Source organism: Camelus bactrianus, chromosome 12 (assembly GCF_048773025.1).
Source record: "Camelus bactrianus isolate YW-2024 breed Bactrian camel chromosome 12, ASM4877302v1, whole genome shotgun sequence".
NCBI lineage: Eukaryota > Metazoa > Chordata > Mammalia > Artiodactyla > Camelidae > Camelus > Camelus bactrianus.
The window spans coordinates 43,181,717-43,196,988 of NC_133550.1; the positions used below are offsets into that span (position 1 = coordinate 43,181,717).

Genomic DNA, 15,272 nt, shown 5'->3' on the forward strand with positions numbered 1-15,272 from the left:
GTGTAGGATTCAGGCCCAATGTTCATCTCTGTTTCCTCCCCCTCTGATCAATATTGCCTTTCACTTAAATCCCAGACCACTACCACAACAGTGTTTCACCCCCTCAACAGTTTAGCCTCTGTGCTTCTGTCAGCATGCAGTCCATGAGAAGCTGCCAACATCCCCCTTTTGTGATTTATCAATTTATCTGACAATCAGGTCCTTGCAGCATTCCTCCAAAATCTACCTAACTGATAATATCTCTGAACTGTTGTATTAATACCAACATGTCTCCACTTGCAGAGTTCTAGTTGGAGGTGCCAGACACACATCTTCTTTGGCTACAGTGGAAGCATAAATTCAAAATATTTATAAAATTTTGCCTTATATTTGGGCTTAATCTATTTTAGCATCTGGCTCCATTGATAAGTAAAACTCCTAAGATGTTTCCTGCTAAATGATCTCTGTGTTTTGTTAAGTTTCCTAAGAACACCAAGAAACCATGACCTCTAAAAAGAAGTGGGGATGGGTGTGGCCACCATATTTGCCATTCTTAGGGTGTTCATTCTCCAGTATTCATATCTTAGTGACATAGGCAAGAGTGTTATGCATTAATTGGACCCACCTGAATCAGGGGATGTCTATGCGTAATTTTCCAACTCTGAAACTCAGCTCTCTGATCTTTAAAGTTAGAGTTTTTGCTAGAGAAAGCAAGAGGACAGACTAAGATTATTCATAAATATTGTGGAATGTTTGGTAGGCTGAGGGAAGCATGGGTAATGCAAGTGCCATACTAAATGTGAAACCACGTATATGGAAAAGAAAAGGGAAGTTTTCAGGGAGCTAAAATGCACCAGAATATAGAAACCACAGAAGCAGAACATGCTTCAGATGTCTGTGAATAGCAGAGTTAATGCCTGTATATCAGCAGACATGAAAAATTACAGAATAGATTATTTGACAAAATCGTTTCAGACTTCTATTATTTATCCAGTCTTCCTTCCTTCCTTTTCTTTTTCTTTTTCTTTCTTTCTTTTCCTTCTCTCTTCCTTTCTTCCTCTTTCTTCTTTTCTGTGATACAGGATTAGATAATAATTTGTTGATTTTAATCATTCTATATCTGTTCATGTTTCCCTTTCCTTGACTCTATGGGCACGAAAAATAGATTGGCTTTCTGATTACTAAATAGAAACTTTTTAAAATAAATGCAGAAATCTGGACCATATGATATTGGAGTCCAAAGTGAAAATCATAGCAAAGATATTTTTAAATTGTAATATGCCTCTATACAATACAGGATGTGATTTCTTATCCAAACTTGTCAAGATAATTAAATTATGAATTTGCTATATTGCATACTTTTTAATCAAATAACTGAAATTATTTACCTGGCCATTTTAGATTTACAAAGAGGAAAGGAATTTATACCCTGGATACAGTTACTAGTACATGCTCAGTCCATTTCAGCTGACCAGCTGGCCTGTTAAAGGTCTCCCTCTCTCAGACAGCCCATGCAGCACAATGGAAAGGCTCTGAACTGCAAGCCAGAAGATTGGGTATCAGCTCTGCAGTGTCCCTGGGAAAATCTCTCAGTCTTTATCACTCTCAGTTTTTTCATCTAGAAAAGAGGATAAAAATATCTTCTGGATTACTGAGAGAATAAGAGAAGACAGTACATGTGAAAGCATTTTGTAAATGCAAGGAATTCGTGTTATAATTTTACTTAACTAGTAATTGATATTCTCTTGCTTTAAAGCTCCATTTTCAGAAACTAAGGCAATTAGTTATGGCAGTTCCTATATGTCCCAAAGCTAATTTTGACATAAAAACATCAAGTTCAAAGGCCCAAATCATGTGTCCTGTCCTTAGGCCTGAAAATTGTTCATTGTTTCGTAAAGCCAAGGTCAGTCAGCTGGTGCCTCAGGATGGTATCAGCTCACTAATGATACTCAGCTTTAGCTGGAGACCAGTTTTCCTCTGACCTCGATACTACAGTGTTTCAACTGTCACATGTTAAAAACCTGCAGGCTGGTTGATAAGAAAAATGAGGCAGGGTGCAAACACCTGGGGCTCAGCTACCCTAGTGAGGTTATGTCACTGTGGGGAGTTGGGAGGCATTTCAGCCACGGTTCTCATGTTTATTTAAATTGACTTTAGCCTTAAGGTAAACTATTAACCCATTTAAGGAGCAACCAAGTTAGAGTAGCACTGTAGTCAGTGATCAAAAGAGCCTACCAGCTACCTACTCCACAAATGAATATGTTGTCACTTTGTCACCCAGATATTCAATCTGGGAGAAGTTATTTCCCAGAAAGTGAAGCATCATCTTATGTTCGTCTGGTCTTTGGTGGATGAAAGGGTACAGCTCTACGGGAACACAACTGATAGAGTGGAACCTGCCTGACCATTTGCATCATGACAGCATTCTCATTGCCAGGAGTTAAAATTTCAGCTTTCGGTTTTCAGATATCGACACAGCAAGAAAGATTTCTATAAATGAGCTGATGCTTTTCCCTGCCTCTGCCACTTCACAGCCACATTGTATCTGGAAGCTGAGATATGGGCACAGGACTTTGGGTGTTTCCATTAGCAAGTTGGTTTGCACTGCTAGATGAAGATGTCTGGGGGAGTCCAGATCTCATTTACCATGAGGCTCCTTTGTGTTTTTCCACTTGCCTTCTGTATTGTATAACACAACAAAGTTAAATAGCATAGATTCCCAGGTTGACGGCTGGCAATAAGCTAGACCAACTCTACAAGAAGTCAAGCAGTGGAGAAGCAGAAATTTTAATAAAATCCAGGGAGCAGGGGTAGGAGATCCTATGTTTTAATTAGTTCTACCGCTTTCAGGCTCCTGATATTTGTACAATTATCCTCTGCTTCGTTAGTGTGAGCTTGTTCAAGTAAAACAACAATTAATACAATTTTGGATGGCCCTTCCCAAAAATTTTTAAAAAATCTGCAAGCAGAACTATGACATCATTTTATCAAAGCCATTTTTTAATCCAGTAATTTTATTCGTAAAATAAAATGATTAAATTTTTCCCCTAAGTGTTTTTTTTCTCTTCTTCCTATTTATTCTTTGGAAACTGCACAAATAGAAAAGGAAGGTCAAATAGATGGCATATACAAATGAGATGTAGGTCAAAGAGCACAAACTCTCAGGTATAGGTGAGTAAGTTCTTAAGATCTAATGCACAGCATGGTGACTATAGTTAATAACGTGATATTGTATACTTGAAAGGGAAGTTGCCAAGAATAGATCTTCACCTTTCTCACTACAAAAAAAAAAAAAAAAAAAATTAGCTATGTAAGATGATTGGTATGTTAATTATATTGATGTTGGTAATCATTCTGCAATGTATATGTATGTCAAATTATCATGTTGTACACTTTAACTATATACAATGACATTGGTCAATTATTTTTTAATAAAACTGGGGGTCGGGGAACAATACAGCTAATCTCTCAATATTAAAGCTCTGGCTATAATGAGGATTCCACAGAATTGCTTATGAAATCTATTGCAAATTCCTTTTATATCTATCTTTACTATAAGTATATTAGGCCTTAAAACATTTCAAGTAAGATTCTAGATGTTGCTTGTCTTCTAACTAATGAATTTATTTAACATCATTGTCTAGTTTTGATGGTCCCTCCCATTCAGGAGAAACACAGCAGTGACAATTCTGCTCTGGTGCATTGTGCTACTAGTTGGCCTCAATCCTGACCTAGAAGGAACATCTTCAAAGCTAAAAATTAATTTAGAGTCTGTTCCAGGTCAGTCCTTGGCATCTTTGTTGAGAAGACCTATTAATGCCAGCCTCAACAGAAATAAACACAAGCCCATTAGGAACTGGACTAAGACCATCAATCATTTAACATAAGACAAATAGCAAAGCTTGTCAAATCATGAACCAACCAACTCAAAACGGAGTACAAATAGCTATTCCAAAATGTTATAGTAGGTAATATCACATTAAAAGGTATAGAGTTTACACATGACCAACAAATTAATATACTATTAAAATAGCATACTAGAAAACTCTAAATGTAATGATCTCATGATGCAGTCTAAGCCAAAGGTGCTTCAAAGTGATGTGTTATAATTTAGGACATTTCACTACAAATTATCCTTTGTACCTGGCACAATTTAAGATACAAAGGTGCATTTCTGGGTTACAGTGAAATTTTTATTATCCTAAAAATAGCTGAAAAATACTAAAACGTGACTATTAATCTACTGGCTCAGTTTTTAAAACACATTCAAATATCTCCACAAATGGAGAGCCTTAGAGAGTTATCAAGTAGGTACAGAATTTTCTTGACAGCAAATTCTTGTAGAGTGAAACCAGTTTATACTTATTTTTACCATCTAAAGTAACTAAAAATTTAAACTAGTAAACTATATTATAAATCATATTGAAAAGCATGCCCTTGATGGTTTATATATAAATATTTTAGACATATTTTTGCATCCATAGCAGAACTGAATTAGAAGGCTACTTTTCCAGGGTCTGTCCACCATAAAGGTCAGGTCCAGACTGAAAAAATCTGTCTCATGTAGCTTACAGAAAAGGAGATTCATGTTTTCACCTGGGCAAGTGTTGCTTCTGCTACAAGTCATGTTAATGCTTCAACAGCAAGAGTAAGTAATGAGGGGAATGAAGCCAGGACTGGGCAGGGACAAAGCTGGGAGAAACTGACCCAGCTGTAGGACTGGTGCCCAAGGAGGTAGTCTGCAGTCAAATAACCAGTCCAAAAGGGCACAGTGATCCCCTAGCTTGGTTGCAGCAGTCATCAGTGTCTGAGATCCACTGAGCAGATACGTTTTGACAAAATGAGGTTTCTGGCACCAGGTGATCTGCCAAGATAGATTCAGTTGTCACTATCAAACTGGTGTCAGCCAGAATCCTAGAATAGGAAGCATCCATCACACTCAGGAAAATTCAGGGAAGTTCAATTAAGGGACTGTTTCTAAGGTTGTAGGTTGAAATCACAAGGGAAAATGCAATACGTCAGTACCCACCTAGGCTGTAACCATCCCTAGACCAGAAGGAGTGAGGAGTGAAAGCAGTTCCTAGAATCTGGAAGCAGAGGACCACCTGGAGCAGAGCTCTGATCTTCAGAAGAAGGAGGTGGGCAGCTCAAGGTAACCCCAGAGGTGAGAAGCTAGTGATACAATACCTCTGTCTCACCCAGACACTCCCTGGGATCTCCAGTCAGGACTCCCCCATTGGCCAAACCCAGCTGGAGCCAGAAAGTAAGGGTTAGTGGGCACATATGGGCCAGTATAGAGAAGGGAGGGAGAAAACAAGGTGGAGAGAGGTCTGGCAGGGCAGACAGAAGAATGGTGGTGCAAACAGCATCCATCAAAATATGTGGGGGTCTGGGGACAAGGGTCCAGCATCTGGGGAAAGGGGCCAGCAGAGTGAAGCAGAATATTAGAGCCCTCGTCAAAAAAGAAATTGGGTCAGAAGAGGACTCTGCCCTGGTAGGAAGTCAATGTTAAGCAGCAAACCAAGGCAGAAGTCCGCAGAAGTCACACGTTGTGCTAGAGTTGTGAGAGTAAGAAGTCCCCAGGCAAGCTGGAGGACTGGCTGCGGAGCAGAAAAGCTCATCTTTGATGTAATTCACTGAAGCCTTTAGCATCAAATGTACTTTCTGCCCAGGTCAGATTGACAGAAGGACAAGCCAGGATTGAGATCAGTGTAGACCAGCATATCTGCAACTAAGAGAAAATGGGAAAGAAAAGTACGAATGCCACAGGAGGCTGTATCATGAAGGCCCTTGCAGGAAACATATGACACATTCAAATTGAGAAACATAAGGAGAGTCCACAAAGGTGTGGGGAAGAATGTGGGAAATGTAGAGAAACTGCAAGGGATGTGTGCTACACCCCTAGGCTTGGGACAGCAGGGGGAAGGGGCAGTTACAAAACCCAGAGCTGCAGGCTGAGAAGTGCCCTGCCCTTCAGCTGAGGAATATCACCTGTCCTTGGGGGCATAGGGGAACCTATGGGGCAGAAACCAAGGGGACATATCCCTGGACTCACTCTCTCACTCTCCACTCTCTTCATATCTCCTGCAGGACCCCCCCCCCCCATTAGCCAAACCCACCCAGAAACCAGAGGACCAGGCTAATACGGTCCACACAGTTCAATGTTGTAGGCCACAAAGAAGGATGCAGAAGGTTGGGATGGGGACATGGCCAAGCTAATCAGAGTTATCCAGCACGGGCTATTGTGCCCCCCTGGTGAAAAATAATGAGATTCTTCTCATGAGATACTCATTCATTAAAAGGAAAAAATAGTAATTTTACAGTAAAGAAACTGGCAGACTCCACCTTGACTGGATGATCAAGTTGACATCACCGGTAATGGGTCAGATTGATAGTATGTTCCTCCCCATGTGATTCACTGAGAAATCCATACCTGAGTCTGATCATGAAGAATCATCAGATAAACCCAGACTGGGGGCCAGTCTATGAAATAATTAGCCCATCCTCTTCAAAAATGCCTATGTCATGAAGACAAATGCTGAGGAATCGTTCCCAGTGAAAGAAGGCTGAAGAGGCATGACAGCTGAGTGCAGCACACGACTCCGGGTTTTCTTCTGCTGCAAGGACATTATGAGACAAACTGTGAAATCCGAATTAGGTCTGTAAGTCAGATAACACTGATATCGATGTTAATTTCCTAATTTTGATTCTTGTACTGCAGTTATGTAATAAAGAGCCCTTGTTTTTAAAAATACACAATGAGGTGTTGGAGGGGTGAGTAAAGATGCCTCATGTCTACTCTAAAACAGTTCAGGGAAAAATAGAGAGAAAGAAAAGAAAGAAAACAAATATCATAAAACATTAACATGTGGGAATTTGGGTGAAGGGTATGTGGAAGTTCTTTCACTATTTTTGCCATTTTTCTTTAAGTAGGAAATTATGTCAAAATAAAGGTAAAGATAAAAATGATGGGTGCTTGAACTGGTGCAACAGCAGTGGGGCTAGAGATCAAGGGATATAAAAGAACAATGCGGGAGGTAAAATGGATAAAATTTAAGTGATGGGTTATGTATGAGGGGTCCACAGTGAACGTAAGACTATGGTTTTGTAGTAGTGCAGCTGTCATCATTTTGGTACTCTTAGAGTGAACTGCTAAGTTCTCTGAATAATATTTTAAATGTGCCCTGGCTAAAGAATCCTAATACCTATTTCTGTAATTTTTTATATTTCTCTTGGATGGACACAGTCAATAAATATTAGTAGATTCAGAATAAGATCCTAAATATCCACATCATCAGTAGTAATAAGAGTTTAATTCTTTGCCCCTGAAAAGCAAGCAGTTGTGGATTTACCCAACGAGGGACAAAAGAATGCCCCTGGCAAATCGTTCCCACTTCTCCAGTCTTCCCTGAGATAGAGAGCTAATTAGACCTCTTTCAAAGCATCATGAGAACGATTAGAACTCAAAGGTAACTCAGACCTCTGAGAGTTGTTATCTGGAACTGATGTGGGAAGCAAGTTGTGAAAGAGAGCATTCCAAAGTCTCTACTCTTGTGGAAAACTTTTTTTTTTCCAGCACAAAGTTGAAACAGAAAATCATGTCTCATAGGCTTCCATCAATCTCGGATAGTCACCAGTATGAGAAATGAGCACCATTTCCCTGATCCTCCCATGTGTCCTATATCAGGGAACACAGTCCAGTTTGTTTAAGGCACGGTCTAGTCAAACGTGTACCAAACCCTTACCGTTAGCATCAGCCTTCTAGTCAGTGTCAGCTTTATGGGTAGATATAACCCACACTTTGCAGGAAATAAGAGACTTAAGGATATAGCTTTTCTGTTGTATTTCTTAAAACAGTGTCAGTTTTGTGGGACTAACTGTGAATATGGATTTAATGCTTCTTGAATATGAGTTATATCTGTTTCTATTACTCTCAGCACTAGTGAGATGTTGGTTATCACTAAAATACCTAAATGTTGGTGGATTCTATTGAACAACCAGCCATTAGTGCCAGGAAGATTAGCTCCACCCACATTCAGCTCCTGGGCAGAGAAGGGAATGATGTTGAGGTGAAATAGGCAACTGGTCACTACTTGATGTTCTGAGAAGCTTCAGGAAGGCATCTTTACCCGTAAATTCTGCAGTGTTACTGTTAGAAATCCCTTCCTTTGAAATAACAACACCTACGAAGGTCTCCATTAAAATGCAGATACCCTTAAGGTATGTCAATAATACAGAAGGGTAAATTAGTTTATTAAATATTGTAAAAGATGTGGATAACATAAGAGGATTTTCAGGTCTGGGAGTGGAAGATTTTGAAATGGAGGAAAGGATGAGAATAGGGAAGTGCAAAGTTTTAGAAAAAAAGGAAAATCTGCCTACTTCACAGCTTTCCCTATGGCCAGCCCTGAAACTAAGGTCATGAGTGTATGAGTGTGTTTTCTTCAACTTTGTCCAGTCAAGACATTTTTTTCCAAGGCTACAGTCTACATCCCCAAACTTAGACAACCACACTGTATCGGAATAAGAGTTGAGGAAGCGGTGCAGAAACTTAAATAATAACTGGAATTTCAGGGACACGTGCCTTTAACTGTGGGGAGTAGCATCAAAATCATTAAGTAATCGAGAATATTTGTTTACTTTCCCTATTCTCTTACATTCTTGTGACCTGTCATTTCTAGCCTTCTCTCTCTGCCAAAAACAAAGTTTTGTTCTGACTACATGAAAGAACATCACTGAACTCTGAGGCTGTTTGGAAGAATATGTCCAAACACGGGGCTGAACGTCTTCAATTAATTTTCAAAGAACGTTTTCTTCTGTAGAGATATGTTTGGGATTTCAGGATTCAAAGCATGGTACCTTAAGTCTCATTTTCAAACTAAGATTTCCTCTTTAATTTTTCTCTTTACACAGAGCGTGCACATAGTAGACAGCTCCTTGGGACCTGTGTCTGATCAGAGCCCACAGTTCAGCAGGAGGGATCTTCCAGCCAAGATCTAAAGGTAAATTGTGCACCTTCTCGTGAACACCACTCTGGATAATGGCTTCTATTTAATCACTACAAGTGCTGCATCTCCTTCTCTCTGATAACTTCTGTTTTAATTTTCTTCTTTAGTGATCAAAAAAGAGCAAAGAAAAACTTACAATATTTTCTCCTAGTATTTTGTCATAGGAATTATGTTTCTGAACGTTTCCCACCCTGGCTCAGGGCAGATAAACCCTTAACAATATGTCTTACCTGAAACAAACATAATGTTACATGTCAATTATAACCCAATTTTTAAAAATAATTTTTTTAATTGTAAAAATGTTTAAAAGACATATAAATCTGATAAAATCCAACAGGCTAGAATTTCTGGTCAGGTCCCATGTATGTAAAATGTCATGACTCTATATAGTCACAGGACAGAAGAAATTATATTGTATATGTTGAACATCTTGCACAGAATAGATGCTCAGTAAACAGTGGCTATTATTTCTAAGACTGTCATTTCAAAGCCTGGTGATTCAAGAGCAGGATAGAGCCTGATAATGCTGAGAGCATCAGTGGTACCAATTAGCTTGTGTATGCTGCTTTATAATTTCCAATGCATTTTTATACATGTTATGACACAGCAGCGCTGCAAGATAGGTGGCTAATGTTATTGTATTCATTTTTTATTGCTGCATAACAAATTACCACAAATTTAGTGAATTAAAGGACACAAATTTATTATGTTATTATGGTTTTATAGGTCAGAATTCCAACAAGGGTCTCACCAGGCCAAAATTGAGGTGTCGGCAGGGCTGTGTTTCCTTCTAGAGTCTTGAGAGGAGAGTTCGATTCCTTGCTTAGCAGAATTTAGTTCCTTGCAGTTGTAGGACTTAGGTCCCCATTTCCTTGGCTCACGGCTTCTTGCCTCCATCAAAGCCAGCAACGTTAGGGTGAATCCCACTTATCTTTCAAATCTCTCCTGCGCCATCTGTCACAACATCTTTCTGATTTCAGAGAGGAGAAGTTTCCCAGTTTTAAGTATTTGTGTGACTAGATTGGGCCCAGTTGAATAACCAAAGAAAACGCCCCATCTCAAGGTGTATATCTTTAATCACACACGCAAAGCCCCATTTATCGTGTAACATAACACATTCAGAGGTTCTAGGGGTTAAGACATGGACATCTTGGGGGGGTTCATTAATTTTCCTCCCACTGTTACCATTATCCACATTTTACAGATAATAATAATGCAAATCACAGAATATAAGAGACTTGGAAAGGACACATAGTAAGCAGCAAAGAATGTTCTCAGATCCAAACTTGTTTTACTCCAAACCCAAATCAGTGTTCTTCCAGCAGACAATTTGTTTCCTGAAAGGCAACTCAGCAATTTTTTTCTCTTGCATCTTCCCTCCCTCCCCGCCCACATTTAAACCCATACTTCCATTAACTATATTTATGGCTGACATTCTTCAAGCATTAATGCATTTTCCAAAGCTTCCACAAAGAAGCTGAAGTTTAGTTGCAATTCTACTGGTTTTGCGGTAATTTCTTCCAAGGCTTATACCACTGAAAGTACTGAAAGTGTTATTTGCCAACAATTGGATACTTTCAGCTAGAGCTATAAAGAAAATTTATTTCCTGATGGGTTGAGTGCTAGAAGAAGTTCATAGCAGGGTACATGTAGGTTATCTCACAATTTTTCTCAAAAGATGTACTTAACAATTTGATACCGAAATGCTCAATATTCCTTTGAGACAGGACTGGCCACCTTGTATTTCCTAGAAAATATTTCCAGCTTCCTTTCTTGTTACCAGGACTTAGAAACATAATTTAAATTTATTTTCATGTGATTTCAGTCAACCAGTAGGTGTTTATTAAACCCATTAATAAACACAAAATGTCAGGAGGCAATTCAAGGGAATATGTGATTAAATGGAAAATTGTGGAGCCCTCACTACTCTGAAAGCAATCCTGTTTCTGAAGTACAAGGAGGCTGTTCTGATTAGAAGCAGAAAATACTCTTTAAAGAAAGATGGATGAGAGTGGTATATAGCTCAGTGGTAGAGTGTGTGCTTAGCATGCGCGAAGTCCTAGGTTCAGTACACTCCATTTAAATAAGTAAAGAAAGAAAGAAAAAGCAAGCAAGCAAGCAAGCAAGCAAGCTAATTACCTCTCCCCCAGTGGAGGGGGGTTAGAAAAAAGAAGGATGGACAATAAGTTTAGGTTGGTTGTATACAGAAATATAGAGAATGGTAAAAGGTTGGCCACAATCAGTCATATACTAGAATAACAATAAAATGAGTATTTTTATCCAAAAAGTCTTGAAAAGTAAACGTCATCAGCTTATACATTTTGAAATAAATTACGCACTTTTATAAATTGCAAATCAATTTATAAATCAATTAAATCAATAAAACTCATTTTAAAAATGCCAGGCCATGGAGTAGATGCAGCACAAAACAGAGACATTAAAAATGTTAAAGAAAAAAGTGAAATTTAAGAAAAATTAGTCTGACAGCAGTACGCAATCTGAACTGTAAGTGGAAGGATATAAAGAGAAGTAAACAGCCAGATGCTTTCCAGCCGTCTAAGTCTGTGATTATGAAGACAGTGGCATCTAAGAGCTGATTGGCTCTGGGGTCAGACAAACACTGGTTTAAATCCCAGCCCTTCTTTTACCAGCTATTTGTCTTTGGACAAGACGCTTGATTAAGACTCAATCTTATCTTCTATAAAATGGAGATGATAATATTGTCCACCTCGTGGGACTGTGACGAGAATTAAATGAGATGATATATAAGAAGCACACAGAATCCGGCACATAGAAAACACTCAAAACTTTTAACTGTCAGTATAATCATGATTGTTAAGAATGGTGGCAATGGAAATGGAAAGACAAGGGACAAGGGTCACTTTGAAGACAATGTGATTAGGACACAGTAAATGTCTCCAGACTTTCTAACTGGTCACTGAAACTTACTTGTTTAGGAAGTTGGTGGAGTCTAAAACCTTGCCTGATGTAGTCTGTCATGCCAGATATGTCACCCAAATCAGTTCTGTCCACATAGGGCAAAATATGGTCAGGAACATATTGTGAAGATTTCAGATTTAACATCATTGTCCAACAGAACTTTTTACAGTGAAGGAAATATTCTACATTGGAACTGTCCAGTATCATAGACACCAGCCACGTGTGGTTATTGAGCCCCTGAAGTGTGGCAAGTACAACTAAGGAGCTGTTTTTTTTAATTAATTTCATCATATTAATTAACATATTTAATTTTGATTAAATGTGAATGGCCACATGTGGCTAGTGGCTGCTTCTCTAGACACTTGTACAGCTGCTATCATATCCAAGAAGGTCAGGATGTAAACCCTGAGTGCAGATGCAGCCAGTATTGCTGGCTGGTGGCTGTGAGTACAGAAGATGTGCTCATAGGATCTCTCCCAAAGTAGAAGCAGATTAGAACAGAAGCTGAGATCACGACCACCTCTGAAGCAGAGAGTCCAATTCTTCATTTTACAATCCAAGGCTAACTTTGGATATGTTTACATTATCCAATAGTTTACATAAATCTGAAGGGTGAATAGAGAAAAGGAAGTGAGTTAGGAGGTAAGAAAATAAGATGGGAGACACTGAAGACAGAAGTCCATCATCTAGTCAGGAAGGAGTTAGGGTCCATCTGTTGCTCTCAGTCTCTGTGCACAAGTGGAGCTTGAGATGGAGGAGAAAGGAAGTAGTTTAATTTCACTTCTTCTTTTTGCCGTCTCCACCTATTCTTCTATTTCACTTCCAGTTTTAACCATTCAACTGACTGCTTCCCTCCTCTGTCTTATTCCACAGTAGTGACAGCACAGAGAAATACATAAGCATTCTGGGAAGCTCCTTTTGTCTTTCATAATTGAAGTAGAGGGACCAGGACAAGACAGATGGAGACATCGAACTGCGATACAGTTGAACCAAAGGCTTCAGCAGATCCCATGGGGAAGCACTGAAGCTAGAATGGCCCTTCAAAGGGTCCTGGATTATCCTGAATTGAGGCAAAGAGGCTGGTCCTTTGAATTTCCCCTGGCCCCGCATTAGTTAGTCATGGAATGCACGCTGTCCCTAGGGAGAAAGCATAGACTTGGGCAAGGCAGCTTTCCTTTGGCAGAGGACAGTGTCCAGAGAAAGAGGGAGTTCCTGGAGAGGAAACTGGCTGTTTGTTTCAGCAACCAGCACTCCTAGCTGTTGACAGACAGAATGAGCCTATAAAAGTGGGGCAGGCGGGGGGAGGCGTCTGGGCAGTGTGCCGCAGCAGCCACTATGTTTCTGTCCCTGTCTTTGCCACGAGCAAGGGAACCTGAATAATCCACCCAGCTTTCCCAAGCTTTTGTGTTCTTATCTGGATGCAAGGGAAGTGGAAGAGCTGCATTCTAGCTGATAGACTTTGCACTCTGACTTTTTATTTTAAGGACTATTCTCTATTTTATTTATAAATTTGCTGTTTTTAAAATATTCTCAAGGCAAGGCAAAGCAGGGGCTTTTATGAGATTTTTTTTTCTGATTTTCATAAAAATTGATGGCTCTATCAATGCACTGCTTCATTTAAAATAACCTCGAAGTCAACACTTAGTTTTCATAAGCTAAGGATTTCCTAATTTCTTTTATAAACAGCATATTCACAAGGTATGTGGCTTTTATTGTGCCACTTAGTTTTGTCACTGTGCTGTGGAATCCATTGCTTTATTTTGTGATCATAAGTTATATCTATTCACCTTAAAACACACACACACACAGACCAACTTTCACTAATGAATCTAAAAAGACTTCAGAATACAATTTTAATGTCACTGTGGTTGGGTGGGACTATTTTTAAACCACCCCGGAGGTAAAAGTTTATATCTCATTCTTAAATGTCTGCAAGGAGCTCTTTCAGAATGTAGTATATCCTTTATTCAGTGATCATCAACCGTCATAGTTAGGAAGTTCTTTCTGAAATCTAACCTAAATCTCTCCTACTGCAATTTCAAACCACTACCTTTTCCATCCTTAATGAATTAGGAAAGGACCTGGTAATCACTGTCACTTACCTCTTATAGTTTTCATATGTTTAACTTCTTAAGAATTTATTAACACCTAAACATTCTCTCTTATATGACATTTTATCACACTCAGTTATCGTCTACTTTTTAACTCTTGAGAAATGTTAGTTCACTGAAGGAGGGTAGGTCTTAAAATACAAGTATAGATGATATACTTACTTCCCATATATAACTATAAAATTTACACTTAAATAGAATATACAAACCACTGTGAAATTTAAATGTTTTATACTGTTTTTATATTTGACATACCAGGTAGAAAGTATATTTTAATTTTTTTGTACTTTCTCCATGTTTCTCAAAATACAAAATTTGAATTTTGTTTTATCTTTGTGTGAATAATTCTCTTTATTTGTTTTCTTTTTTTCAGTTGAAGTATAGCTGATTTATAATGTGTTAGTTTCAGGTGTTCAGCAGCAAGTGATTCAGATATAAATAAATAAATAAATAAATAAATAAATAAATAAATAAAACTAAATATATATATATATATATATATATAAATTCTTTTTCCAATTCCTTTCAAGTTTTTACAAGATATATAGTTCCCTGTGCTATACAGTAAATTATTGTTCTTTAATCTATTTTATTTATAGTTGTGTATATCTGTTAATCCCAAACTCCTAATTTATCCCTCCTGCCTTTTCCTCTGGTAACCATAAGTTTGTTTTCTATGTCTATGAGTGAATCCTTATGTAAATAGCATGCAGAGAAAAGGGTCATGAAAGTGACTACATCAATCAGAGTAAAGATGAATCCATTTATACCTTCACTTCTCCAACTATCGCACAGTCAAAGGAATTTAGATTCCCGATATGAGTTCAAATAAGCAACTGCTATATTAGAATAGAAGGAACCTGAATGCCTACTTCATAGCACAAGACCAATGGAAGTATACCATGTTATTATGAATGCTTCAGTGAATTCTTAATAGTGTTTAATATTCATTCCTTTGAGTCCTTCTAATAAAATAAACCCTAATACTGACTATGCTGTCAATTGCACATATTTTTGTTAGTGTATCAAATACACCCGGCTAATATTACTTTAATTCAATTCTATGAGTTTATAGCAAACCCTACTCAGTAGTTACCATTGTGCTAAAACTTTGGCAGATACAAAGAAGTAAAAACTAAGATATTTTAAATGTGTATAGATATTCACAAAGCATTTTCAATGAAAAACTTTTATTTGTCATGCATAATAATCCTGTGTGCTAGTTTGAATATAG

At 38.3% G+C, this 15,272-nt stretch overlaps 1 long non-coding RNA gene across 1 annotated transcript in view; it reads left to right on the plus strand.

Moving 5' to 3' along the window:
• Positions 1-15,272, plus strand: part of LOC141579428 (uncharacterized) — a 299,492-nt gene that overhangs the window by 273,372 nt on the left and 10,848 nt on the right. Inside the window, exon 4 of the long non-coding RNA XR_012510745.1 lies at positions 8,893-8,981. This is a non-coding gene — a long non-coding RNA (uncharacterized LOC141579428). The remainder of the gene's footprint in view (positions 1-8,892; positions 8,982-15,272) is intronic.